This window comes from Ahaetulla prasina, chromosome 7, assembly GCF_028640845.1.
Source record: "Ahaetulla prasina isolate Xishuangbanna chromosome 7, ASM2864084v1, whole genome shotgun sequence".
NCBI lineage: Eukaryota > Metazoa > Chordata > Lepidosauria > Squamata > Colubridae > Ahaetulla > Ahaetulla prasina.
In genome coordinates, this window is record NC_080545.1 from 80,113,069 (window position 1) to 80,139,650 (window position 26,582).

Here is a 26,582-nt window from a genome sequence, read left to right on the forward strand (position 1 = left end):
GGAGGAGGACAGCAATTCAAAATACAGATCTCAGCTTCAGTCTCTTGTCACTTCAAGGTAAAGATGCTGCCAGAGCAGACAATATCAAGCAAGAGGGGCCAATTATCCTATTCAGATTAAGACAGGTTCTTTCCGTTCTAAGATCCTTTTGTAGCAGATCTCGGGGAGCAGGTAGATTTATCTTGTTGTTCAGCATCTGAAGTCAAGGGAGCAAAACTTCCATCAACTTGAGGCTGAATAAATCTTGCGGATTTATATTTCAAAAGTAGGTGGGGGCCATGAGTCATTTTGTGGAAATGATAATCTTAGGAAGTAAAAGGGGTATTTTATGCATCTGCAATATTTAGCCCTTTATACTTCAAAGCAAAACAAAAGCCTCAGTTTTAGTGACCTGGACAGGTCATAAAAAATGGTATGTGAAGGTAGATATATCCAGATCCTCAAATATACTGAAGTCTTGATTTGTTTGGATCTTGATTTCTCTACTTTACCGCCAGAAAAGCTGGATGCTTTGTCTCTTCTTTGCCCTTTCTTTGCCATTTTATACATGATATTTCCATGGAATTGGTGCAACTGGAGAGTAAGAGAAGATGGAAGAATTTCCAGCTACGCATCCCAGGTGGTTTTCCCCTTCTACAGATAAAGGCTGAAGAAAACCTGTAGAATAGCAATTAGGTGAGTTTTGGAGGCAGAGGAATTGGTTGATATATTGGAATTGGTTGCTACAGCTAATTTACTTAAACTTACATTCCTGATCTTACTCTGTATTTTCCTCTGGCAGCATTCCCTGCTTCTTAGCGGAAGGTAAAAAGCACAAGAATCATGCCATACCTGCACTGTGGATGCTGGGTTTTGATCTATAACAAGTTTTCCTGTGAACCACTTTAAGATTTACAGTAAGGGGACAAGAGACATAAATATATTAAATAACTACCACAACAAAATAATATTGTTTGTTATTGGAAGGCTAGTGAGGAATGCTTTTAGAATGGCATGGGAGCAGTCTTTTGCCATTAATTTCAAAATAGAAACAGGCAGCATTTTTGAAGAAAACATAAATGGTTGGATTTATTGCAGGTAATGGTGGAAGAGGACCGAAGTGGGTGCTCTTGAGGGATATATAGCGTTTTATTGCTTGAAGCTGCCTTTATTTCCCAAACATCTCAAAATTAGGTTGTGTAAAGACACTATTTTGGAGCTGCTTTAGCTAAATTCTCTCCCAGGAGTTCGTAAGTAAACAGAGGAAGAGGTGGAGGATGAAGAAATAATTTCTAGGCAACTAATGGGAATAAAATCTATTCTTGTGCTGTCTTTAGTCAACAGGCAGGAGTTTAGAAGCAGTCAGCTGCCTATCATCTCTCTCTCTCTCTCTCTCTCTCTCTCTCTCTCTCTCTCTCTCTCTCTCTCTTCCTTTCTTCCTTTCCTCTTTCCTGATGGTCTATGTGCATACTTCTTAACAGCTTTCCACTGTTATAGCAAAACCCCTAAGCATAATCTTTGAAAAATCTTTCAAGACCAGCTCCCTTCCCAAACTATGGTCACTAGCCACAGTCATCCCTGTCTTCAAAAACGGAGACCCCAGCCTAGTTGAAAATTACAGACCAATTTCTTTATGCTGCGTCACCTGCAAAGTAATGGAATCAATCATCAACCAATCCATCACCCTCCACCTTGAAACAAACAACCTATTCTCTAATAAACAATTTGGTTTCAGAAAAAAATTATCCTGTAATTTACAACTTCTTCACTGCAAAAACATATGGACTACAAAGCAATACATGCAATTTACATAGACTTCTGTAAAGATTTTGACTCAGTGGTGCATGACAAACTTCTTCTAAAACTAAAATCCTACGGCATCTCCGGACCCCTCCATAATTGGATAACAGCGTTCCTGTCAAACAGACAACAAGTGGTCAAAATAGGCAGTGCCCTATCAAATCCCGCTCCTGTCAATAGCGGTGTCCCTCAAGGCAGTGTTCTAGGACCAACACTCTTCATATTATACATTAACAACCTCTGTGACCATATTATAAGTAATTGTGTTCTCTTCGCTGATGATGTTAAACTATTTAACACTACCAACAATACGGCTAACCCTCAAAAAGACCTTGACTTTGTGTCGGAATGGTCAAAAATTTGGCAACTCCAAATCTCAACCAGCAAATGCTCTGTCTTACACATTGGAAAAAAGAATCAGAACATTAAATACAAGCTTGATGGACATTACCTTGTAGATGACCCTCACCCCGTCAAAGACCTTGGAGTTTTCATATCAAACGATCTAAGTGCCAAAGCCCACTGCAACTACATCGCCAAAAAGGCTTTAAGAGTTGTAAACTTAATCTTGCGTAGCTTCTTCTCCAAAAAGATTACAATACTAACCAGAGCATACAAAACTTTTGCTAGATCAATTCTTGAATACAGCTCGCCTGTCTGGAACCCACACCTCATTTTGGACATTAATACAATTGAGCGTGTCCAGAAATATTTTACAAGAAGAGTTCTCCACTCCTCTGATCACAACAAAATACCTTATGCCACCAGACTTGAAATCCTGGGTTTAGAAAATTTAGAACTCCGCCGTCTTCGGCATGACCTGAGTATAACTCATAAAATCATCTGCTATAATGTCCTTCCTGTCAAAGACTACTTCAGCTTCAATCGCAACAATACACGAGCACATAATAGATTTAAACTTAATGTGAACCGCTCCAATCTTGATTGTAGAAAATATGACTTCAGTAACAGAGTTGTAATGCCTGGAATGCACTACCTGACTCTGTGGTCTCTTCCCAAAATCCCCCAAGCTTCAACCAAAGACTATCTACTATTGACCTCACCCCATTCCTAAGAGGCCTGTAAGGGGCATGCATAAGAGCACCATCATGCCTACCATTCTAATGTTTCCTTTGATTGTATCCAATTCATATGGTTATTTCATGCTTATACTTACATAAACTGTTGTGTTTGACAAAATAAAAAAATAAATAATAAATGTTTCTTTCATTAAAAAATTGAAATTGTTCTGAATTTCATGCATTTACTTGTTTGCAACACTTTTTTTTTTCTGACAATGCCCTCAAGACAACGTACAAATTAAAACAATGCCACAGAAATTGAAAAAGACTACAGCAACAAAGTCCATACAAATTTTACACAGTACGGTCTTTTCTGATTGGATTCATCAGAGGGACCAGCGACATAGGCAGGGCAATTATTTCATCATTACAAATTTTCTCCCTCACAACATTTTATAGACTGTCTTCTTTCCATTCACATTTCAAACTAGAAGTGCTGAATCTTAGAGTCCTCTGTCCTAGTACGAACAAGAACTATAAAAGGCAGCAAAAGACCCATTTTAGCGCTTTTCCATCTTCTATGTCTGCAATTGAAAATCAGAATTATAGGAAGAAAAAAAAAGGAAAATAAACATCAGATCTACTGCTCTGATTAGCAGTTATTTACGCGGATTGTGTGCATTTTCTTTTCCTCAAACATATTCTATATTCCTGGTGAATCTCACCATTAACAATTACATGAACAGATTTGCTATACAATTAGCAGTTAATGTAATAAAAACTGCTTTTATATGTAATACATTATTACACAGCATGAACCCCTTTTTAAATATTGGTGCCAATGCTATGGGATATCCTTTCCAAGGGAAGCATTTTTGCCATCATCACTTTTCAAGAATCAGATTAAGATTTGAGATGAAATTGTGGGTTTCTTTTTCATGCTGCCTTCATAGTAATAGCTCTGGAATGATGCACTGAGGGTTTTATCGTGTAGCTGTTGGAAGAAATATCAACCTGGTTCAGTTCCAAGCTGGGAGAAAAAAGCTGGCTATATGGAGGCTGATTGGAAAGATGGTTTATTGATGTTTGTGGCTCTCAACAAAATGGAGTTGAGAGGGTTTTTTTTAATACATTCTTTGGACTTTGTATTTGAGCTTCCTGTTCTTGTGCAAGAACATCTCCTTTAATATTCTATTGGGTGTTGTCAGATTCCTATGGAATTCATGAAGGGGTTGTATAGAGGTCATCGCTGGCTTTATAGGCTAAAGAGGAAATGCAAATCCTAGGTGCCTGTCTGAGCTAATGTTGTCAACCTTTTCTTTGCTGCTTATCTGAGTTTCGTCTTGACCCAGTCTTTCTGAATGGATTACCAAATCTACATTTCTAAAAGCTGGCCTCCTCAGTTTCTGCTTGGGGCAGGGAAACTGGGGCTGGTTTCTGAATAGGCTAGCCCAATCTTTCTTAATGGACACAAAATATCTGCTGAGTCTGCTTTCTGTCTTTCAGAGCATGTTCCTCCATTTCTCCTTTAGGGAAATATAATATAATATGAAATTTTTCATATTTCCCAAAATATTTCATTCTTCAGGGGTGAGGGGTGGGGTTGCTGACTTTCTACATAACTTACTAAAGAAAAGCCATTCCCAATTTACCATAAAACACAGGAATAAAACCAACTAATCAACCAATCAGCAGAACTTGTTGAACATCATGGCCCAGTTTTAAGTCTCTTACAAAGGGCTGAAGAGGGCAGGGGAGATGGGTAGGGCATCCAAATTTCTGGGGAGATGTTGTTCCCCAGGGCAGGCACCGTGACAGAGAAGGCAAAACTTTTTGGTCCAGCAAGATAACATTGTTTAATAGAAGGAATCCAGAGCATGCCCTCCTTGCCAGATCTGCTGGGACAAGTAGAAACAATTGGAGACAGATAGATAGCGAGAGAGAGGAAGGACAAAGGTTATCAGACCTATATGAAAAAATTGCCTTGGAAACCAAGGTTGAAGGAATAAAGATCATCCTCATTTAAGTATCTGTGGCACAGAAGTTCCAAGGATAAGTCATTATTTTTCAAAGTATATATTGAATGTCTCTGTAAATAATTCATTTGCTCATTCCTTATTACCGAGTGAGTTTGATGAAAACAACGTTTTTATTCTTATTTCTATTAGCAAAGCTGAAAGGAGAAGGTATTTGTTTTTTTTTCCTCCCCATGGCTTTATTCCTAACAATTCTATATTTGGCAACAGGAGGCCATCTCGCCTTTTTACAAGCAGGAGAAATGAAATAGTAGTGTGATAGCTTCCATTTATGGCCATAAAGAATAACTAGAAAGAAACATTATGCTATGTGACAATCTTAGGGAGAATTTCTATAAAATGATGTGCAAATGGCATTTATCACCGGAAAGACTGTCAAATATGTATAAAGGGACTTCAATGTAATGTTAGAAATATAAACACCAAGCAGGGACTTTTATGGACTTGTAAAACAAGCTAGAATTATTGAACTGAAATACATATCTTAATTCAAAAAAACTTTGAAGGTCAAAATACAGTTGAGACCAGAGATATTTTTTGTTGATGGGGTTGATGGATAAAAGTTTGGAAAAATTGCATGGCATTTTGTTCTTGTATATGGTGATGGCAGCAAGACTTTTTATATGCCCAATGTTGGCAGTACTCAACAATACCTACAAAGGAAGAGTGGTTGTTAAAACTGATATAGCTGACTGGGATGGTGAAACTTTAAGCTTGATCAGAGAAAAAACATTGGCCAAATCTAATACCAATTAGAAGCCCTTTTAGTTTTTTTGTAGGAACAGCAATAAATAAAATGATGACATGTGAATTTGATGATTAGTGACATCGATCGCTTATATAAAAAGGGCATTACATTGTAATTGTACATTGCACAATTACAATAAGTACATACGTTGTAAGACCCATGATGGCACAGTGATTAAAATGCAGTATTGCAGGCTAATTCTGCTGACTGCCAACAGTTTGATCCTGACTGGCTCAAGGTTGATTCAGCCTTCCATCCTTCCAAGGTTGGTAAAATGAGGACTTATCTGAAAGTTAAAATCTTGATGGGCCATTTTGTAATGATATTTGGAAATGACATGGGGGGACAGCAGAGCGAGCTGCAGACTGGACAGCTAAAATTAGCTCAGTGAAGGTTGGATGGAATGGGAAGCATTTCAGAAGGGACCATCCATAATTTTCCAGGGAGTAAAAGAAAAAGAGGAAATACTTTCAGTCTTGCAATATTATAACCTTATGATAAAGATAGAGTTGTATTTGTTGTTGTGCTTCTTGTTTGAACCACAAGGCTTACACTGTTCTTCAGAATACATGGGTACCATTATTCAGTGCATTCAGCTACCTTTAGATATCCTGATCAATCTGAATATACATCAAAATGCCAGTAATATCAACAACAAATAATTCAGGTAATAAGAAATTTTAAAAAACCTAGGAAACAGCATACAGAAAATAAAGTGTGTGTTTGTGTGTGTGTATAGTATAATGATGAGGGATGAATACTTCATCCCAAAGGTGCTTTTTCAAGAGGCAACTGGACTTTCTGGTTTTTCTTTAGAAGATGTTTCGCTTCTCATCCAAGAAGCTTTTTCAGCTCTGACTGGATGGTGGGGAATGGAATGATTTATACTCCTTGCAGACAGCTGGCCATTTGCATTCTTAGAATGAGCTGTTGAGGCCACCTGGAGGTTTATCTGTGCCATCAGGATCATGAGTGGTGCAAATGGTTGTGGAGCCTTCTTGGAACTGTTGAAAAGACTATGCTGTAGACTGGAGATAGATGATGTCGTATCCTTCCCCCTCTGTTGAGAGAGGGCTGTTCAATTTTGACATAGATGGCCTCTTTGACCCCTCTTTCAAATCAGAGGTCCTCTCTGTCCAAAGTGTGGATTTTGCTGTTTTCAAAAGAGTGGCCTTTGTCTGTTAAATGCAGATGTAATGCTGAATCTAGTTCTGATGGGTTTGTTCTCCTCTGTTGTGCCATGTTTATGAAGTGGTTGTTTTGTTTCCACAATGTACAGATCTGCACACGGCTCACTGCATTGTACTGCATATACCACATTGCTCAGTTTGTGTCTGGGTGTTTTATCCTTGGAGGGGACAATGGGGTGGAATACTTTAGTGATGTGAGACAAATGCTTGTCAAAAGATTAAAGCCTCTCTCTTTTTCAATGAATCTGGGATGATCCATTGTTTGAATCCTCACTTTAATAGGCATAAATGGAATAGCTATAGCATCAAATTTAGGGATCTAAGCTTGTACCCTTTTATTCAGAGGTGCTATTATTTCTGGAGTGGACAATTTGCTTACAATCACCAGTAGAGGTCAGGCAGGATGGCTTCAGCAAGATGCAGGAAGATGCATTATAGAGACAGCTTTTTTCTAGAAGAAGGAGATATTAATTTGTAAACTCTACTGAGAACTAGTTAACCTATGTTGAACCTTTTCAAGGAAGCAACTAGAGAGAGGGCAAGCTGACTGGCCTTTCTTCATGGAGACGGAGGCAGATATCAATCCAGAGTGATGTTCCATTTAACAGTCAGTTTTGTCTTTTCAGAGATACAATATATGAATTTGACAAAAACTAGCCGTTTCCAGTTGTGCTATCTGTAAACTGTAGATAAACATGCATTTTATAAGAAAATAGGCAGAAAACAATGCAATTTTAACTGTTCCATAAAATGAATGGAATGGAATGTGTAAAAACCAAGGATCAGTCATGAAAGCATAATTTGCATGCAATACTATGAAATCAACTCTGAAAATTAACTAGGACAAATTCCAGCCTGCTTTGGCAAAACATCGGAAGACAGAAGACAGGAAGTAAGGTTTTTTTTTTTTAAGGAATGATTTATACACATAGAAACACATACTTAATGGCCAGCTAATGCAAGAAGATACCTGTCATCCAATCTTGGAAGGCCATCACACATCCAGTTGATCAAAAGTTCCCTGCCAGCTTTTTTTCAGTAACAAACTTAGATTCTCATTCAAGATTGTTAGCCCAAGTCTACCGGTAGCAATTTGTTTCACACAGCATGACTCACAGACAGCGTAGAGTATTCATAAGCAGGAGATGAAGACATCCATTATTTGAAACCATGCTGCTCCCAACTTAGATGTATCACTAAGACTTCAAGAATAATAACATTAAGCAGACCTATTTTCCATGAAGATATCCAGTCCTTTTTTAGTAGTCACTACCCAAATTAGTAGTGACTATTATGTCTTGTATCAATGATCCTAAGAATAATGCAAGCAGGAATGACTTCATGATAGCATAAACCTCATTGACATGGTCAAAAGAGGTGACCTTGACAAACCACGATGGAGGTGCTAGCAGGTGGGATCAGCAGCAATGAGAGAAGCCAACTCATATTGGAGAAAGCATTCCAAATCGATCCTGAAAGAAGACAATTTCTGCATTATTGCCCCCCCCCAAAAAAAAACCCAACCATGAATGAACAATGGCTGTTAGGTGTCAAAGATCTTGGGAGTTCTCGTATCAAATGACCTTAATGCCAAAGCCCACTGCAACTACATAGCAAAAAAGGCCCTAAGAGTTGTAAACCTAATTTTACGCAGCTTCTTTTCAAAAAACTCTACACTACTAAGTAAAGCATACAAAACATTTGCCAGACCTATTCTTGAATACAGCTCATCCGTCTGGAACCCATACCACATCTCTGACATAAACACAATAGAACGAGTCCAGAAATATTTTACTAGAAGAGTTCTTCATTCCTCCGAAAACAACAAAATACCTTATACCGACAGACTTGAAATCCTGGGATTAGAAAACTTACAACTCCGTCAACTTCGACATGACCTGTGTTTAACACACAAAATCATCTATTGCAATATCCTTCCTATAAAAGACTACTTCAGCTTCAATCGCAATATTACAAGAGCAAAAAATAGATTCAAGCTAAATGTCAACTGCTTCAAACTTGATTGCAGAAAATATGACTTCTGTAACAGAGTTGTTAATGCTTGGAACTCGTTACCTGACTCCATGGTCTCTACTCAAAATCCCAAAATCTTCAACCAAAAGCTGTCTACTATTGACCTCACCCCATTCCTGAGAGGACTATAAGGGGCGTGCATAAGAGCACAAATGTGCCTACCGTTCCTGTCCTATTGTTCCCTTCATTATATCCAATTAATATAGTTGATGCATAATTTTAATTATATATATATATATATTCTTCAAGATATGCTGTTTTATCTATGACATTTGTTTGTGTATCCTGTTGTGACAAAAAATAAAATAAAAAAAAACATAATGAGAAGACATCGTATCATATCAGAACATATCAAAAAGCACTTTGGAAACTTTCACAAGTAGATCAGGAGCTAGTGACCTGGTCAAACCAAAATTGGAGAGAACCTTGGTCTCTGATGGTCTCGGTATTGAAAGAGGAGTTCCTCACTTTAGAAGTGCACATATGACCCAAGACCACATGCAACCCAAACAATGGCACATAAGCAGCATGAATTTTGAAACTTAGAACTTAGATGGGCCAAAAGAAAAAGTGTTTCCATTGCATCTGAAGTTTCTTAAGTTCAGGTCCATTAAACTGAGAGTTTAAAAATCTCAACCATGGTCTCATGGCCTCATTGAATGTCAGAGATATTCTGACATTAAGAGGGGCATCTTAAAAAAATGTAAACTTTGAATTCTTATAACTAAGTCATTACAGATAGACACACACACTATAGAAGAAATTTTATCTGTAAATTAAATTTCATTCTTCTATAATAGTTCTATAGTAGTACCTGTGAGAGGGATCTTGGAGTCCTAGTGGATAACCATCTAGATATGAGCCAGCAGTGTGCAGCAGCTGTTAAAAAAGCCAACACAGTTCTGGGCTGCATAAACAGAGGGATAGAATCAAGATCACGTGAAGTGTTAGTACCACTTTATAATGCCTTGGTAAGGCCACACTTGGAATATTGCATCCAGTTTTGGTCGCCACGATGTAAAAAAGATGTTGAGACTCTAGAAAGAGTGCAGAGAAGAGCAACAAAGATGATTAGGGGACTGGAGGATAAAACATATGAAGAACGGTTGCAGGAACTGGGCATGTCTAGTTTAACAAAAAGAAGGACTAGGGGAGACATGATAGCTGTGTTCCAATATCTCAGGGGCTGCCACAAAGAAGAGGGAGTCGGGCTGTTCTCCAAAGCACCTGAGGGTAGAACAAGAAGCAATGGGTGGAAACTGATCAAAGAAAGAAGCAACTTAGAACTAAGGAGAAATTTCCTGACAGTTAGAACAATAATAAGTGGAACGACTTGCCTTCAGAAGTTGTGAATGCTCCAACACTGGAAATTTTTAAGAAAATGTTGGATAACCATCTGACTGAGATGGTGTAGGGTTTCCTGCCTGGGCAGGGGGTTGGACTAGAAGGCCTCCAAGGTCCCTTCCAACTCTGATGTTATGTTATGTTATGTTATGAATATCTAAATTTTAATGGGTTAATGGATTTTTAAGCTTATGTTTAAAAAATACTACATTGTTTGAAAGCCTATATGAAGTAAGGGGTTTTTTCATTACAAAAACCAAAGCAGAGGTATGGGACAATTGCAAGTAGGTAGTTTGATTGGTCAATAAGAAGTAACAACAGTCCTTCCATAGGATACCAAGGAGCCATTCCAAAATTCATAATAGATCAATCACTTTATCAGTAAAAGGAGAATGTTATCCAAAAATAAGCAAGACAGGGATGACTACATAAACTAAGATTTCTAGCTGGAAAGTTAATTAGCAATATTACTCAGTGTGGTGATGAATTAATCATATTACAGAATGTGTCATTAGCTAATAAAGTACTGGTGCACAGCAAGATGAACAAAAATTTCTTGGTAAAATATAAGTCATGTTGCTGAATAACTTTGATCCTAATTTGAGAGACTTTTACATTCTAAAAACATTGCTAAGCAGAATTCATAGCTAGATCACACAGTTGCAAAGGCTGATTCTTCCTGTTTGCTATGGTAAAAATGTTTAAAAAGCAAAGTAGAACGAGAAATATTTTTAAAAGTTCCCTTTAAAACTTTCACAGTGCCATTAGCTGACCGATTCATGAAGATGCTGCTTCAGTGTTGGGTCAATGAAAGGATTTGTTTCATCAGTGGAAAAGTAAGCAGTGGTATTGTAACAACACATTGCCTCCTACTTTCTGGTGCATTCGTTACAAAAGCAGTTGCATAAGAGTTGAAACTGTGTTAGACAAAATCATGAAAATTGTAAACTATATTAAAAGCAGCTCCATTCATGCCAGCTCATGAAGAAATTGGAACAATTCATTTGTTTTTTTTCCTCCAGACAAAAGTCAGATAGCTAAGAAAAATAGTGCTGTCCTGATCACCTAACTCAGGGGTCTGCAAACTTGGCTCTTTTAAGACTTGTGGACTTCAACTCCCAGAGTTCCAAAGCTGGCTGAGGAACTCTGGGAGTTGAAGTCCACAAGTCTTAAAAGAGCCAAGTTTGCAGACCCCTGACCTAACCTGAAAAATGAGATGCTTACTTTCTTTACTCTTCAACACCAAGAAGAATTTGGTGAGTCACTGGCAGATGGTATTTGGTCTGCCAAGTTATATTAGGTAAAGGTAAAGGTTCCCCTCGCACATACGTGCTAGTCGTTGCTGACTCTAGGGGGCAGTGCTCATCTCCATTTCAAAGCCGAAGAGCCAGCGCTGTCTGAAGATATCTCCGTGGTCATGTGGCCGGCATGACTCAACGCACGGAACGCTGTTACCTTCCCCACCAAAGGTGGTCCCTATTTTTTCTACTTGCATTTTTACGTGCTTTCGAAACTGCTAGGTTGGCAGAAGCTGGGACAAGTAACGGGAGCTCACCCAGTTACACGGCAGCACTAGGGATTAAAACTGCCGAGCTGCCGACCTTTCGATCAACAAGCTCAACCTCCTAGCCCCTGAGCCACCGTGTCCCTCAAGTTATATTACTTAGTGGATAATTCTTTAACATTTCAAGAAGATAATCACTGACATGCAAGGCAAAGCTAGATGGCACTTGCCTTTTTTCCCCTTCATACAATTAAATTATGTGAAACAGAATATATTCCATGACTGCAATTTGAAATTAAAAGAAATGGAAGTGGATGACTTTTGGATGCAAGTGGAAAATTAATATCTAAAATAAGTGCAAAATAAGCCTCTCATGCAACTTCCAATATCTTTCCTGTACAAGTTGGGGGTTTTCTGTATTCACAAATGTAAAAAATGACAGAGAGGGAGAAATTAGAAATAGGCGAGGAATAAATTAGTGTTTTTTTGTCCAGTATCTCCAGCAAACTTCATATATTGTCAGGAAGGGCATCCAGCCAGTAAATACTCAGCTCCATCGAGTCGCCCCAACTCTATCCCAAATTAAGGTTATAAAAAGGGAGAGTTTTGTTACTTAATATCAAAAGAGCATGCAAATCTAATGTATCCCATATACTGTTGTTAAGGGAGAAGTTACATCACATTAAATTTCTAATTGATTGTTGTTTCATAGTCATTTAAAAATGTAAATATGATCATGGTGTCTCCCCTGCCAGGTAAGTATTGGAGAGACTTAGAGTTAAGGGATATAGAGAAATTTGGATCAAAGTGGTTTTTAGATAAAGCAAATTTAAAATGTGTAAGTAGAAGTTATTGGTTAAAGGGATTAAGTAAAATGTGGAATAAATTTGTTAAAATTTTAATTCCGGATATAATCTTTTTGGGGGAGACAATTGGAATTTGGCCGATTAAAAATAATATAAAACGTAATGAAGTGATTAAAGAGGAAAATATAGAAATTATTAGAGATTGGATAAAAGTTATGGGAAATGAAAGGAGGAATAAAGAAATTATTGAAAAATTAGGGTTAAGTTGGTTTGAAAAAATACAGATAGAAAAATGGACAAAAAAACTAAAGGAAAATTATTCGATAAATAGATGTGAAACTGAATTTGAATATTTAGTATCTCGGATTATGAAAGATGAAATTGGGCTAAAGGGACTCGTTAGTAGGGTTTATAAGATTATAAATTCTGATGAAAAATTACAAAGAGTGATGAGGACAAATTGGGAAAAAGATCTTAATATTGAAATACCAGAGTCAGATTGGAATGTGAATTGGAAGAGTAGAATTATGAGAACTTTATCTATAAGGATTAAAGAGCACAATTATAAAGTTGTTTGGAAATGGTATTTGACTCCAGTAAGATTGTCACAAATGGATAAAAAATTAGTAAAAATGTTGGAGATGTGAGATGGAATTGGGGACTTATGAACATATGTGGTATAATTGTGATAAGGTTAAAAAGTTTTGGCAACAATTGGAGAAAATGATATTTGAAATGATGGGGAAAGTAATAACATTGAGAGTGGAAACTATATTATTGTTGGTAATTAAGGAAATAGAATTAACAAAATATGAAAAAGAATTGATTAGAATTATGATTATAATAGGTAGAATTATAATAGCTAGATATTGGAAACTAGATGTGATTTTTAGAATAGAAGAGTGGAATTCTGAAATGTGGAAATTAGCTTTAAATGATAAAATGACATGTGATATTAAAATTAGAAGTGGTGTGTATAAAGAAGATATTTTCTGGCAGACTTGGAAACCATTTGTGGACTTTGCGCTTGGAACATTGGATGCTTCAGTACCTGTACCTCGAGAACGTGGATTTTGACAATCATGAGGATATATCCGAAGACCCAAATCTTCCTTTTATGTATAGCACAAGGGTGTAATAATGTATTTTCTTTTTGTTTGTTTGTTGTAAAAAAAGTAATTAAAAAAATAAATTTAAAAAAAATGTAAATATTCCAGTAATGTAAGCATATATCGTATTTAAGCAATTTTGAAGGCTGCTGAGTTATTTGCTATATCTTTTATTGAGATGGTAATTGCAATTAAAGAATCTTCTGAAAATAAACAGTTTTCTTAGCCTTAGCTTTAGATCCCTATACCTTCCAGAGTTATAGATATATTCTATTGATATATAAAGGGAGAACTTTTGTTCTAGACAAATTGGGCTGAAATTGCACCACATTGGACCATAATGTAGTTTGACTGAAGTGAGTGGTACAAATTTGGATAGCCTGATTTACAAAATTGAGGTAATAATTCAGCAAATTGTAGGAACCTGGCTTAGTTGGTTGGTTGCTTATTTGTTTGTTTACTAAATTTATATTCCAGGTTTCAACCAGGTGCTCGAGGCACTCCTTCCTCCAATTTTTCCCTGCAACAATGACCCTATGATTTAGGCCAGGGGTGTCAAACTTGCGACATCTTATTGTCATGTGATGTATCACAACTTTTTCCCCCTTTGCTAAACCAGAGGTGGGCATGCCCAGCACGTGATGCATCCAGCCCATGGGCTGCGAGTTTGACACCCCTGATTTAGGCTATCCTGCAAAACAGTGAGTGGCTCAAAATCACCCAGTGAGAATCCGTGGCTGACGGCAGACAAGAATCTGTCTAAACTCATTGTAGTCCAACTCTTAAAACCACTGTATCATCTTAGCTACCATACTATCAACTGTAATTCACTCAATAAACCAACGTTTAATGCAACAGGAGAATCAAAGCCCAGAGTTATATATATATAAATGTCATTATGTTTGTCTTGTGTTTTAACGTGTACAAATAAAAAAAAAAATCAAAGCCCAGAGTTTTGTGCAAAGGGAATTGTTGTGCATTGAATGGCTGTCATGTGAGTTTTCATTTGCCCCACACTGTCTTTTTCATAAGCTCGCAGCTGCACAACTAGAATGAATTGGAGCTTCATTAATTTTTTTCTTCTCGTCTTTGTATGAATCTGCTTTGGCAGCTTCACATTTTTCCACAAACAGAGTAAGGTTCTTTGACCCCCTAATTATAAAGCAATACTAAAAATTAAGAAATTAATTGTATAAGATGTGTTTTCGGCAGACTTCAGGAACAACAATAGACTCTTATTCTGTTCTTGAATCAGCCAAAATTTTCTTTAAGTGGCTTCATTAACTAATTTCATCAAATAAGGGTAATATAGATATACGATACACATAAAATACACTATAATGGAGTTTTTATGCTTTAGATGAAAAGGTGCTCCGGAGCTTTGACTATAAAAGGAATTAAGTTAAAATATACAAATTATAGAGGATGCCACAATGTTCATTTGTGGGGAGGATGTAGGAAGTAACTAGGCCGAGCCAAAGGATTGGGTCAAATGCATCATCAGTTTGGAATCTCTACATCCTAGTCCAGCCAAAGTCCAGCCTCCCCCCTTCAAGTCCATTGACTCTTACTTGATGCCAATTCACCTTGGCCATTAAGTTCAGATTCTTGGGTACAGGCAGCATGAAATAAACTTGTACAGGTAGGCCTCTACTTACTACCACAACTGAGCCCAAGATTTATCTTGCCAACTGAGACATTTGTTAAGTGAATTTTGCCCCATTTTATGACCTTGCTTGCCAATTGTTAAGTGAATCACTGCAGTTGTTATTAACACAGTTGTTAAGTCAATCTGGCTTCCCCATTGACCTTGCTTGTCAGAAGGTCGGGAAAGGTGGTCACTGCAACCATCATAAATATGAACCAGTTGCCAAGCGTCCAAATTTTAAACACATATCCATGGGGATGCTGCAATGGACGTGTGAAAAATTGACATAAGTCACTTTTTTCAGTGCTGTTCCAACTTTGAATGGTCACTAAACAAACTATTGTAAGTCAAGGATTACCGGGACTTCTGAATTGAATCCTGGTTCCTGACCTTTAGGGAGGGTAAATGGTATAAAGATGAATAAAATGATCCAACTGATACCAGAATTTTGCCACTAGTTTCAAGAAATATATGTAACTTTGCCACCGAAGCAAACTGTGAAGTTGTTAGCAATACATCTCCCTATACAATGAATATTGATTCCCTCCTGCTTATCTCCATGGCAAGTGATCAATATCCCAGGCGCTACTAAGAAATTAGAACATGGCATGAATAAATCATCACAGACATTGAGAAAGTAGCATTGAATCGTAATTGCTTCGCAACAAGCAGAAGAGGTGGCAACAATTGACACTTAAGTCCCCATCACATATCAAATAGAAGAATCATCTTATATTTGGTACTGTTACACCTACTTCTTCAAAAATTGGAAAATGCTCAGGAAACATTTTTTTAGTCTTCTGAATTTTTTAACTTTGATTTTCACTTTTAACCTGTAAATTTTAACCTTGTTTTTTATTTGTTTTTGAACTATGCTTTTAGGCAAGCATTAATTCATTGTGTTGTTGTAAACTGTCCACTTGTGTGAGATGGGTGATGTAGAAATTGGAAAGGAAGGAAGGAAGGAAGGAAGGAAGGAAGGAAGGAAGGAAGGAAGGAAGGAAGGAAGGAAGGAAGGAAAGAAGGAAGGAAGGAAGGAAGGAAGGAAGGAAGGAAGGAAGGAAGGAAGGAAGGAAGGAAGGAAGGAAGGAAGGAAGAAGAGACTTATTTGGGTGGGACCCTTTTTGGATTAATGGAGTGGAAAATCACAAAAAGAAGATTTAAGCAAATAATTTTTCCCCCTAGTTTTAAATAAAGCAATGAGGCAAAATAAGAGAAAAGTCCCAGTCCCAACAGAATTTCCCAGATATAAATTATCACTTTGCTCTGTTCTTTGCCTTTTACGCTGGATCCTATATTGCTCCCTGGTTGGAATATTCTCTTCCATATCAACAGAAGAGAATATTCGTAGCTCAGGCTTGGACTGTGGACTCCTTGGTGCTGTCTGAGCTTGGTTGTTTTCTTGCAAACATTTCATTACCCAGTTAGGTAACATCATCAATGCTCTGACGATGATCTCATTGGGTAATGAAATGTCTGCAAGAAAACAACCAGGCTCAGAAAGCACCAAGGATCTCATGATTATCACCGTAAAAGACATTATACTTCTTTTTTTCCTTTCCTTTCCTTTCTTTTCCTTTTCTTCCCTTCCCTTCCCTTCCCTTCCCTTAACTTTCCCTTACAAACGAAGTGAATGAAATATTTCCTACTCAGGTTTCTGTGCATGGTTTTTTAGGAAATACACTACGGCAAGACTGAGTGAAGAGTAGGAAAACTTTAAAAATAAGAGAAGAAATAACCTGTGCTGGTCTAGACAATCATATGGAAGTATTAGATGCAAAAAGCAGAACTGCATCTGATTGGACTAGATTCCAGCAAATTGAAAAATCCTAGCTCTTTAATAAAGCATTTGCTTTGCATATTGAATGACAGAGTGAAAAACCTCACCTTTATGGCTACGAGGACCTATGTTACAGACCTTCAGGCTATCTTCATAACATCTCTTCTGTCAATACAGAAGTATATTCATCCTAGCAATGTTCAGTTCCTTACCATCTATTCCGACAGAGGGACGGTTTAACAATGTCCTTTACTTGGAGTGATTTTGTATCTGTTCAGAGTTACCCATTGAGTCAATTACTCATCTTTTATTCCACTGATTCTTTTATAATAACCAGCGTGCAGCTCTTATATCTACTTCTTCCTAGTTATAGTGGTTCGTCAGTTGCAGAAATTGTTCACTTCTTACTTTTAGATTTTTCACTGACATTTTCCAGGAAAGGATGCTCAATTACTATTACCTTTAGAACAGGGTTCCCCAACCCCTGGGCCGTGGCCCATTACTGGGCCATGGCCTATTTGAAACCAGGCTACGTAAGCAGTGGGTTGACATGCTCGACTTGCATGAGTGGCAGCTAGCGTGCGTGCACACATGCACACAGCTCAACTTGCACAAGTTGAGCTGCAGGTGCATACGCAGTGGGCTGCAACTCATGCAAGTTGAGCTGCACACATGCACACGAGTGCCGGTCCACCACTCGCATGGCCCAGTTCCCCTCTTCCCCAATTTCCAGCCAGGCCGCCAGGCCACAAAAGTTGGGGATCACTGCTTTAGAAGATTTGGGAATTAGGCTTTGTTTTAGAGAACTGTATGAGGTTTTCCAAAAGCTAAATCCCAAATCTTCTAAAGGCAATTCTGGTTTGTTGTAGTGCTTCTTTTGCAGTAGATTGCCTAAATCTTCTTCCTCTTTTTGTGCCTTTCCACTGCATTAATTAAGGAAGGCTCCTTCCTTCCTTCCTTCCTTCCTTCCTTCCTTCCTTCCTTCCTTCCTTCCTTCCTTTCTTTCTTTCTTTCAAATTTCTACACGACCCATCTCACCCAAGTGGACAGTTTACAACAACAAAATGAAACAATGCTTGATTAAAAGCACAGTTCAAAAACGATTAAAAACAAGGTTAAAATTTACAGGTCAAAAGTGAAAATCAAAGTTTTTATTCATTTTACTTTATTATAATACTTTTTCTTACTTTTTGGTCTTTGATTAGACTTTTAAAACAGTAAGCAAATTGCATATTGAAAATCCCTGTTTAAAATTTATACTATCTTCCTTATAAATCTCAGGGTTTGAATATGTCATTGTAGAAAATTAGCACCCACCTCTCTCCTAGAAGAATGAAATATTCTAGGAAATATTAAAAAGGCAGAATATTATATTTCCCTGGATGAGAAATGGAGAAACATGGGGGGGGGGGTTTTTGAGGCAGGAAGCAGACTCACTCTTAATAGCCCCCACCTTCCTCAATAGCGCATAGCAGATGTCAGCACTTAAAGAGATAAAAAGATTGCCAGGTCTATTCATAAGCAAATACCCTCACCCAAGATTCAACAAAGGTAGGATTAGCCCTCAGCCATAAGAGGAACTGCCCAAAGCCCCTTCATTGTATCACCATGCAAGATTCAACCAAGCCTGGGACACAGGCAGCCTACAAAGTTAGCTAAGACCCCTGCATAGGTCCCTGGGAGTCTGATAACCAATAGAATACATTTCTTGCACAGGAACAGGAAGCTCAAAGGCAAGGCCCAAGAGAGGGTATAAATTGCTCTCTCTCTGTGTTCCATGTGCTCAGCTACCCAGAATCACACATGCCTGGTGGTTCTGCTTCACCATTAAACCATCCTTCCAAGCAGCCTCCATGTTTCCAGTGTCTTTCTCCCCACTTGGAACTGAACCCAGATAGACATTTCTTCCAACATCATCATTCTCTTGCCTCAAGATCATAAGTTTGACCCAGGAGTGAAATCTAAAAATTTTCCCTAAAGGTTCTGTGGGTGTGGCTTAATTGGTGGGCGTAGCTTGGTGGTCAGATGACCGGTGGCCGTGGCCAATAACAATAAATAATAACAATAATAAAGTACACAAAACAATAAGAGGTACCAAAAACCAACTTTCACACTTTACACACGCACAACACAACTGACTCACACAAAATGTAAAAGCAGCCGCACCTCACACAAAATGGCCCCTGCAACAAACAGGAACCTCACACAGCCACACAAAGCCCAAAAACCACCTTTCACACTTTGCACACACACAGTACAACACAACACAACTGACTCACACACACACACAAAATGCCACATACAGCTTTGTGTTGATTTTGTGTGTTTGTGTAGTTAGAGTGAAATACTACAGAAACACACCAAATCTCAGAAAGCTGCACAAATATTTTATTATTTTATTTTATTTATATTTTAGATAAAAGCAGCTAAATTTAAAACTTCCTTAACTTTAAAACTACCTTAACTTTAAATTGCTAATTGTCTAAAAAAAATTAAAACTCCTAAAAAAAAACCCAATCAACTATTTTTTTAAAAGCTCCCTCCCCCCATTACCCAATTCAAGGGAAAAGGCAGGCAGATTGAATTGCTCACCGATGAGATGGATTGTAGGCAGGCAGATGGGGAACTCATCAAATTTGCAGATGACACCAAGCTGGCAGGAATAGCCAACACTCCAGAAGATAGGCTCAAATTACAGAAGGATCTTGACAGACTTGAACATTGGGCGCTATCTAACAAAATGAAATTCAACAGTGAAAAAAGTAAGATTCTACATTTAGGCAAAAAAACCAAAATGCACCAGTACCGTATATGTGGTACCTTGCTCAATAGTAGTACCTGTGAGAGGGATCTTGGAGTCCTAGTGGATAACCATTTAGATATGAGCCAGCAGTGTGCAGTAGCTTCTAAAAAAGCCAACACAGTTCTGGGCTGCATAAACAGAGGGATAAAATCAAGATCACGTGAAGTGTTAGTGCCACTTTATAATGCCTTGGTAAGGCCACACTTGGAATATTGCATCCAGTTTTGGTCTCCACGATGTAAAAAAGATGTTGAGACTCTAGAAAGAGTGCAGAGAAGAGCAACAAAGATGATTAGAGGACTGGAGGCTAAAACATATGAAGAACGGTTGCAGGAACTGGGTATGTCTAGTTTAATAAAAAGAAGGACTAGGGGAGACATGATAGCTGTGTTCCAATATCTCAGGGGTTGCCACAAAGAAGAGGGAGTCGGGCTGTTCTCCAAAGCACCTGAGGGTAGAACAAGAAGCAATGGGTGGAAACTGATCAAAGAAAGAAGCAACTTAGAACTAAGGAGAAATTTCCTGACAGTTAGAACAATTAATAAGTGGAACGACTTGCCTGCAGAAGTTGTGAATGCTCCAACACTGGAAATTTTTAAGAAAATGTTGAATAACCATCTGACTGAGATGGTGTAGGGTTCCTGCCTAGGCAGGGGGTTGGACTAGAAGGCCTCCAAGGTCCCTTCCAACTCTGTTGTTATGTTATGTTATGTTAATACAGATTCAGTTGCTAGCTGATGCAATTGATTGCAGCAGCCGAAGCAAGACAGGAAAAGCGAGCGAACCCCAAAGGAGCAGCAAGCTGCCAAGTAGGCAAGTGGTGACCGGGCAATTGGGTGGTCATGGGCGGGGGGGGGGGGGCAGGGATTTTTGCTACCAATTCTCTGAACTACCCGCCCCCATCACTACCGGATCTCCCAATCTGGTCCAAACTGGGAATATTTCACCTCTGGTTTGACCCTAGTATCTAAAGTTACAACATACACACACAAAAAAAATCCTGTCTAAAGTCTTGGGAACCTAGTGTCACTAAATTGTAATTGTACTTTGGTGGGCCAGACTCAATTATAAAGAACTTTTTTATACAGCAAAGCTTCCACAAGGCATATGTCACCTTCATTTAAATGTTATTTACCATCTGGATGTAAACCATAGCTGTGTGTCTTTATTTTGTCCAATAGGCCTATTCCTCTTTTCTGTTCTCGCTTCCTAACGAGTGAATGACCGAGGATTCTACAAAAACGTATCTCAATCATGCTTTATATTTGCAGAATCTCTGGAGTTAACTGCAGCTCCTACTTATCACTTCCAGAAAAATATTTTGGAGATCCCATTTTGCATTCCCTCCAGGTTCCTTCAAGTGTCCTGAACTTTTTTTTTTTTTTACTATCTTGTAGCAATTAGGGATAAAATGAGGAAAGAGAAGAGGATTAGACTCTCAGCCTATTTCTGAAAACTGCTGTACCTGTCCAGCAGAACTATTTTAATGACTTTTCTGTCAGTCAGCTGCAACAACCTGTGCTGAAATTGTAGTCTGTGTACCCAGGCATTTTAGTTACAGTTAAAATGTATTTTTAATGGCACTATCTCGGAAGGACTTTAAGGGGCTGCCAAAAAAGAGGTGGATTACATGTGTTAGGTCTGAAGCTGTTTATTTAACAGAGTAAAAAGAAAACCTGGTTTAATATGAGATCGGAATCCAACCCTAATTTGGATCTCAGATTTCTAAACCCATTTGGCTTTGAACCATTCATCTGCACAACCTGAACGTTTATAAATGAAGATCAGTTCAACGGTGCTTTCAGCTCCAGTAAATCTGCAACAACCCTGCTTATTTTGTAACAGTTATATTAAGCATTCGAATTCCTAGGAAGAGGAAACACGGCATAATACAATCCCTCAGAGCCTCCAGGGCCTACAAGTTAAGAGAAATAAAATAAATGTTTAGATTCCAGGGAAATGCTATTATGTCACTTCTACAAGCAGCAAGGGGAGAATTCCTTGTTAGTGCTGCTACAGTGAAGTTAATTAGTTAAGAGGCAGTCACCACAAATCCGATCACTGAGCTGGAAGAGGCTATCTGGACCATTGATTTCAATCCCCAGCTTGATTTTAGAATCCAAATTCAAGCATCTTTCAGAAATATCTCTCCAGTCCCTGTTTAAGGGCATTCAGTAAGGAGGAACACACAATGTCCCCAAATAGTTGGCTCCATTATCAAATTACTCTTACTATTAAGGCGTTCTTCGCTTGACAGTCAATGCGTCAGAAAAGGTATGTAAGAAATGATGCAACTGCAGGGGTGAAATCTACTTACCTTCCTTACCGGTCTGGAAGTGCATGTGCTGCGCGCATGCGCTCACTTCGCTCACTCACGCACACACACCACATGCCCAAAAGGTAAAAAAACACATTACTTCCTGGTTAAAATCAGAAAGTCATGACACCCGGGTGGGTGGGCAGAGTTTCGCTCCGCCATCACTACCGGATCACTGAACTACCAGCCACTATCGCTACCGGATCGCGGATCCAGTCCAATCCGGGAGCATTTCACCCCTGTGCAACTGGCCAGCAGCCTGAATTCATTAGTAATCTCTATAAGACTCTTGATGCTTCCCCCGTGATATTTGATATATGCCCAACCGTAGTTAATTTGAACTGCACTTTAGTGAGCCTTTCAGAAGCACAATGCAACACTTCCCCCATCTGGATCCAGCTCCTCTTTGATCAGTGGGCAAAAACTGTACAAAACTGTACTAGAAACAAAGGCATGCTGATGAAGAAAGGGTGGGAGGAGGAGGAGGAGGAGGAGGAGGAACAGGGGAAGGCGGAAGAAGAGATGTTCCCTTTTTCAAAACATGGGGGAAGAAAACACAGGCCATGCCATATAAATAGCTGTCATTGAAAGCAGTGCTGTCTCGGCATTCAGGAAAGAGGAACTGCTGCATTAATTATCAAGTAATTTAGAAGCTGCTTAAATAAGGCATGGAAGCAAAAACATACCAAGGATAAAAATAACAAGGCTAACATATGAAGCAATGCAAAGCTGCTGATTAAAACCTACCACCTGCCATGTAGAGTGGCACCTGGTATTGAGAGCGACCAGAATAGCAGCTGCGTGTTTGGAGTAATGAATGTCATGGCAGCCTGCTCGCCCCCACCTCCTGTCTCTGTTATGTAAGGTGTAAGGCAAATGTGAACTAAACTGATGGCAAAATAAGGCTTTTGTTTGAAAAAAAAGTGGGTGAAAATGTCATTTAGAGATGAGATAAGAAGAAAAAAGTTTAAAATGAAACCTCTTAAAGAGTCTGAGATTGAGTTATGATTGGCAAACCCTGCTGCCGCTTGGTAAATACAGTGTATACCTTAGACAATTTATTATGTAAATTACATGAAATGTTTGAAGTGGTTGCTGTTTGTTTCGAAACACTTCCTTACTTGTTTGACGCATGACCTTTGAGCATTCTTAAGGATAGTTCTCTCTTTTAAAAATAATAATAATAATAATAAAACATGTTGTAATTGACATATGAGGCATGAGTTTTGGTGCACCATGGGTGATCCTTGATCTGGAGACATACTTCTGCATATGTGAAAATCCAGCAGAAGGTCAGTTCCACAGAAGTCTGTCTTAGCCTTTATATCAAGTCAGACCGTCCATAACATTTAACTTACTCTCAAAGCTTCCCTCATTTTCTCCCTATGCTGAGCACTGGCTGACACATCTACAAGCAGGCCACTTGCTCTACCACTGAGCTAAGCGACCTGTTGCTGTGATTATTAATTATTGCAAAGCCGCAGCATAACCTCAGCTTTCTATCATGCCTTCTGAATGTCGTCTTGTAGGATCCCAGCCCTTAAATCTGATTTGGGACCAATGAGCACATTCAAAATTTTGAGAATGTATTCCGCAGATCCTCAACAAAGTTGCTCCCTCCACAAACCTCAAAACTACTACCATTTTAGTTTACCGATGACTTGTTATTGTGAATGCAACCCAAGTTCTGTGGTATCTTTAATCCTTGCCTCCTGGTAGATGGAAGGTTTCATGACCAAAGAGTCTGGTTGTCACATTTTTCACTGTAATGACTCACCAACTATTACATTTTTTCCTTTGTTATCTTGCAAGGCCCAACTGCATTCTACCTGGCCCCCTACCACCACCCTGGGATCCTCCATCCTATTACCTCTTCTAAACTATCTTTTTTTCTTCTCTTGGAGGCTCAAAATCTGTTTCTTCTTGATAGTACAAAAACCATTTCTACCTTCCAGTGGTACAAAGTAATTTTTATATTTCTTGCTTCTGATAGAGGTCCATTGGTTTGCACCTTTATTTTTCATATGGAAAGTTACTTCTGTTTTATGTTTCCGTTACATTGCCTCTCCTTGGAAATGATAAATCTTTCTCTTCACTCATCAGATAGCAAGCCTTTTAACTTTTTCTTCAAGGACCACCACAAGCTTGGAGTCTTTGCAAATACAGTATATGTCAGATTGTTTCTAGGAAGGAACGAGAAGTTGTCTAAAGCATTTCAGGTCACGCCACCGACCCTTATCATTCATCTTCCTTTGTTGTTGTTCTTATTTTATTACGCTCTTGCAAATACATTTAGAGTGAAAATTTATTAAGGAATCTCCCGTGTTGAACTTCATTGGCAAGCTCTTCTTTGCTGTTCCTATATGTTCACTTTATAAGTTGTTTTGTTTCCCCAATGCTTAATGCATAAGCAAAGTCATTGCGAACTAAGTCATAGATGACTTAGCCATGACTGTTAAAAGTGACAAACTGCCTCAATGCTAACACCTCATTGCAACAGATAATACATCCACCTTAAGCACACAGCTGCTGAACACACATTCACACAGATCCTATCCAATAAATCAGAAGAGGAAGAAGAAAGCTGGAAAGTATTTACCCTCTGAATTAACACTGGTTTGATTATTTAACCATCTAAGGAATTCTAGGAATCTCAGCTTGTCAAAGTGTTAAAAAATACTATTAAAAGATTTATCCTTCCTGCTTCTAAATGACATTGTTGGGCTTTCAAGAAAATAAGGAACAATTGTTAAACTCTTTTAGGTCTATAGAATTCATTCATTCATTCAATTCATTCATTCATTCATTCAATTTGAATGGAGGCCCATCTCAACAAGTAACTCTGAGCAGAGAACAAAGTTAAAAATAAAATAAAAACAATTACAATGACACAAAAATTAAAGTACATAAGTAAAGAAATACACTGTAATCACTAAAATCAGGAAACAGATCTCTGCACACACTCAAGGCCCCAGGCCCAGCTACAGAGCCATGTCTTATACACCTGGAAGCACATTGGCAACCAATGCAGCTCATGAAATAGTGTTATATGTGTCAAAGAACTAGCACTTTTTACCACCAATGTTGCTGCATTCTGCACCAGGTGAAACTTCTGAATGCTCTTCAAGGGCAGTCCCATGTAAACCACATTGCAGTAGTCCAGAAAGGCATGAGTGTTAGTGAACAGAACCTCCCAGTTCAGGTATAAGTACAACTGGCACAGAATCCGATATTGTGCGAAGGCCCTCCCAGCCATGGCTTCCTCTGCTCTTTGAGCAGGAACTGTAAGTGCTGGAAGACCATGAGATTGGGCACTGGGTCTGTCTTAGGCTACGCCACCTCATCCAAGACCACAAATGGAAAGACCTTGGCACCAGAAGGTCAAAATACCCAAAGTCATTCAGTCTTGCTTGGATTGAATTGACATACTTGGAGAAAAAGAAAAATCTAATAAAAAAACTGGTTCTTAAAAAGAAACATGGCAATGCTTTTAAATGGGGTTAGCCAAATTGAATTAGATTTTTAAAATGTTTTTAATTCTATTTATAAATTTGTTTTTTTTTTTTTTTTTTTTTTTTTTTTTTTTTGTTTACATTTATACCCCGCCCTTCTCCGAAGACTCAGGGCGGCTTACAGTGTATAAGGCAATATAAGGCAGTATAAGGCAGTATAATATAAGGCAATATAAGGCAATATAAGGCAGTATAAGGTCATGTTGGCTGTAAACCGCCCTGAGTCCTTCGGGAGAAGGGCGGTATAAAAATCAAATAAATAAAAATTTTTAAAAAATAAATAAAAATGCTGGTCTGTCCCATCCTACAGGGAAGGGACAAAATATTCAACAGATCAGTGGTGGGTTTCAAATTTTTTTACTACCGGTTCTGTGGGGGTGGCTTGGTGGGGGTGGCATGGCTTGGTGGGCGTGGCTTGGTGGACGTGGCAGGGGAAGGATATTGTAACATTTCCATTCCCTCCGCAATCCAGGGGAAGGTTAGTGCAAAATCCCCATTTCCTCCCAATCAGCTGGGACTTGGGAGGCAGAGAATAGATGGGAGTGGGGCCAGTCAGAATTTTTACTACGGGTTCTCCGAACTACTCAAAATTTCCACTACCGGTTCTCCAGAACTGGTCAGAAACCTGCTGAAACCCACCCCTGCCACAGATATACAGTGTATTGGCCAAGAACCAATATATCAATACTACAGAGACTCTAAAGCCAAAAGGTTATCCAAGCCAAAATGTAGGTCTAAAGTTAAGAAACATATCGGATATAAGAAGGATCAGCGTAAGAGAGCTGTTCCTCAGGGAAACCTGGCTCTGCAATATGCTGCTGTTCTGTGATTCAGTCCCCCATTCCTCCATTCAGCAGCAGAAATGCTACGGAGGCTGAAAATGTCCTAAGGCCTAGTTCTGTTTCAGCCTCCAATCCCTCAGTAGAATTGTGGATCACAGTCGGCAGCTC

The 26,582-nt window shown here is 38.6% G+C and overlaps 1 long non-coding RNA gene across 1 annotated transcript in view; it reads right to left on the reverse strand.

Annotated features, from left to right (window-relative positions):
- Window positions 1-20,043, reverse strand: part of LOC131202638 (uncharacterized) — an 82,925-nt gene extending 62,882 nt beyond the window's left edge. The window contains exons 1-2 of the long non-coding RNA XR_009156175.1: window positions 19,839-20,043; window positions 19,593-19,732 (exon numbers count right to left, since the gene is read on the reverse strand). This is a non-coding gene — a long non-coding RNA (uncharacterized LOC131202638). The remainder of the gene's footprint in view (window positions 1-19,592; window positions 19,733-19,838) is intronic.
- Window positions 20,044-26,582: the final 6,539 nt, after the last annotated feature.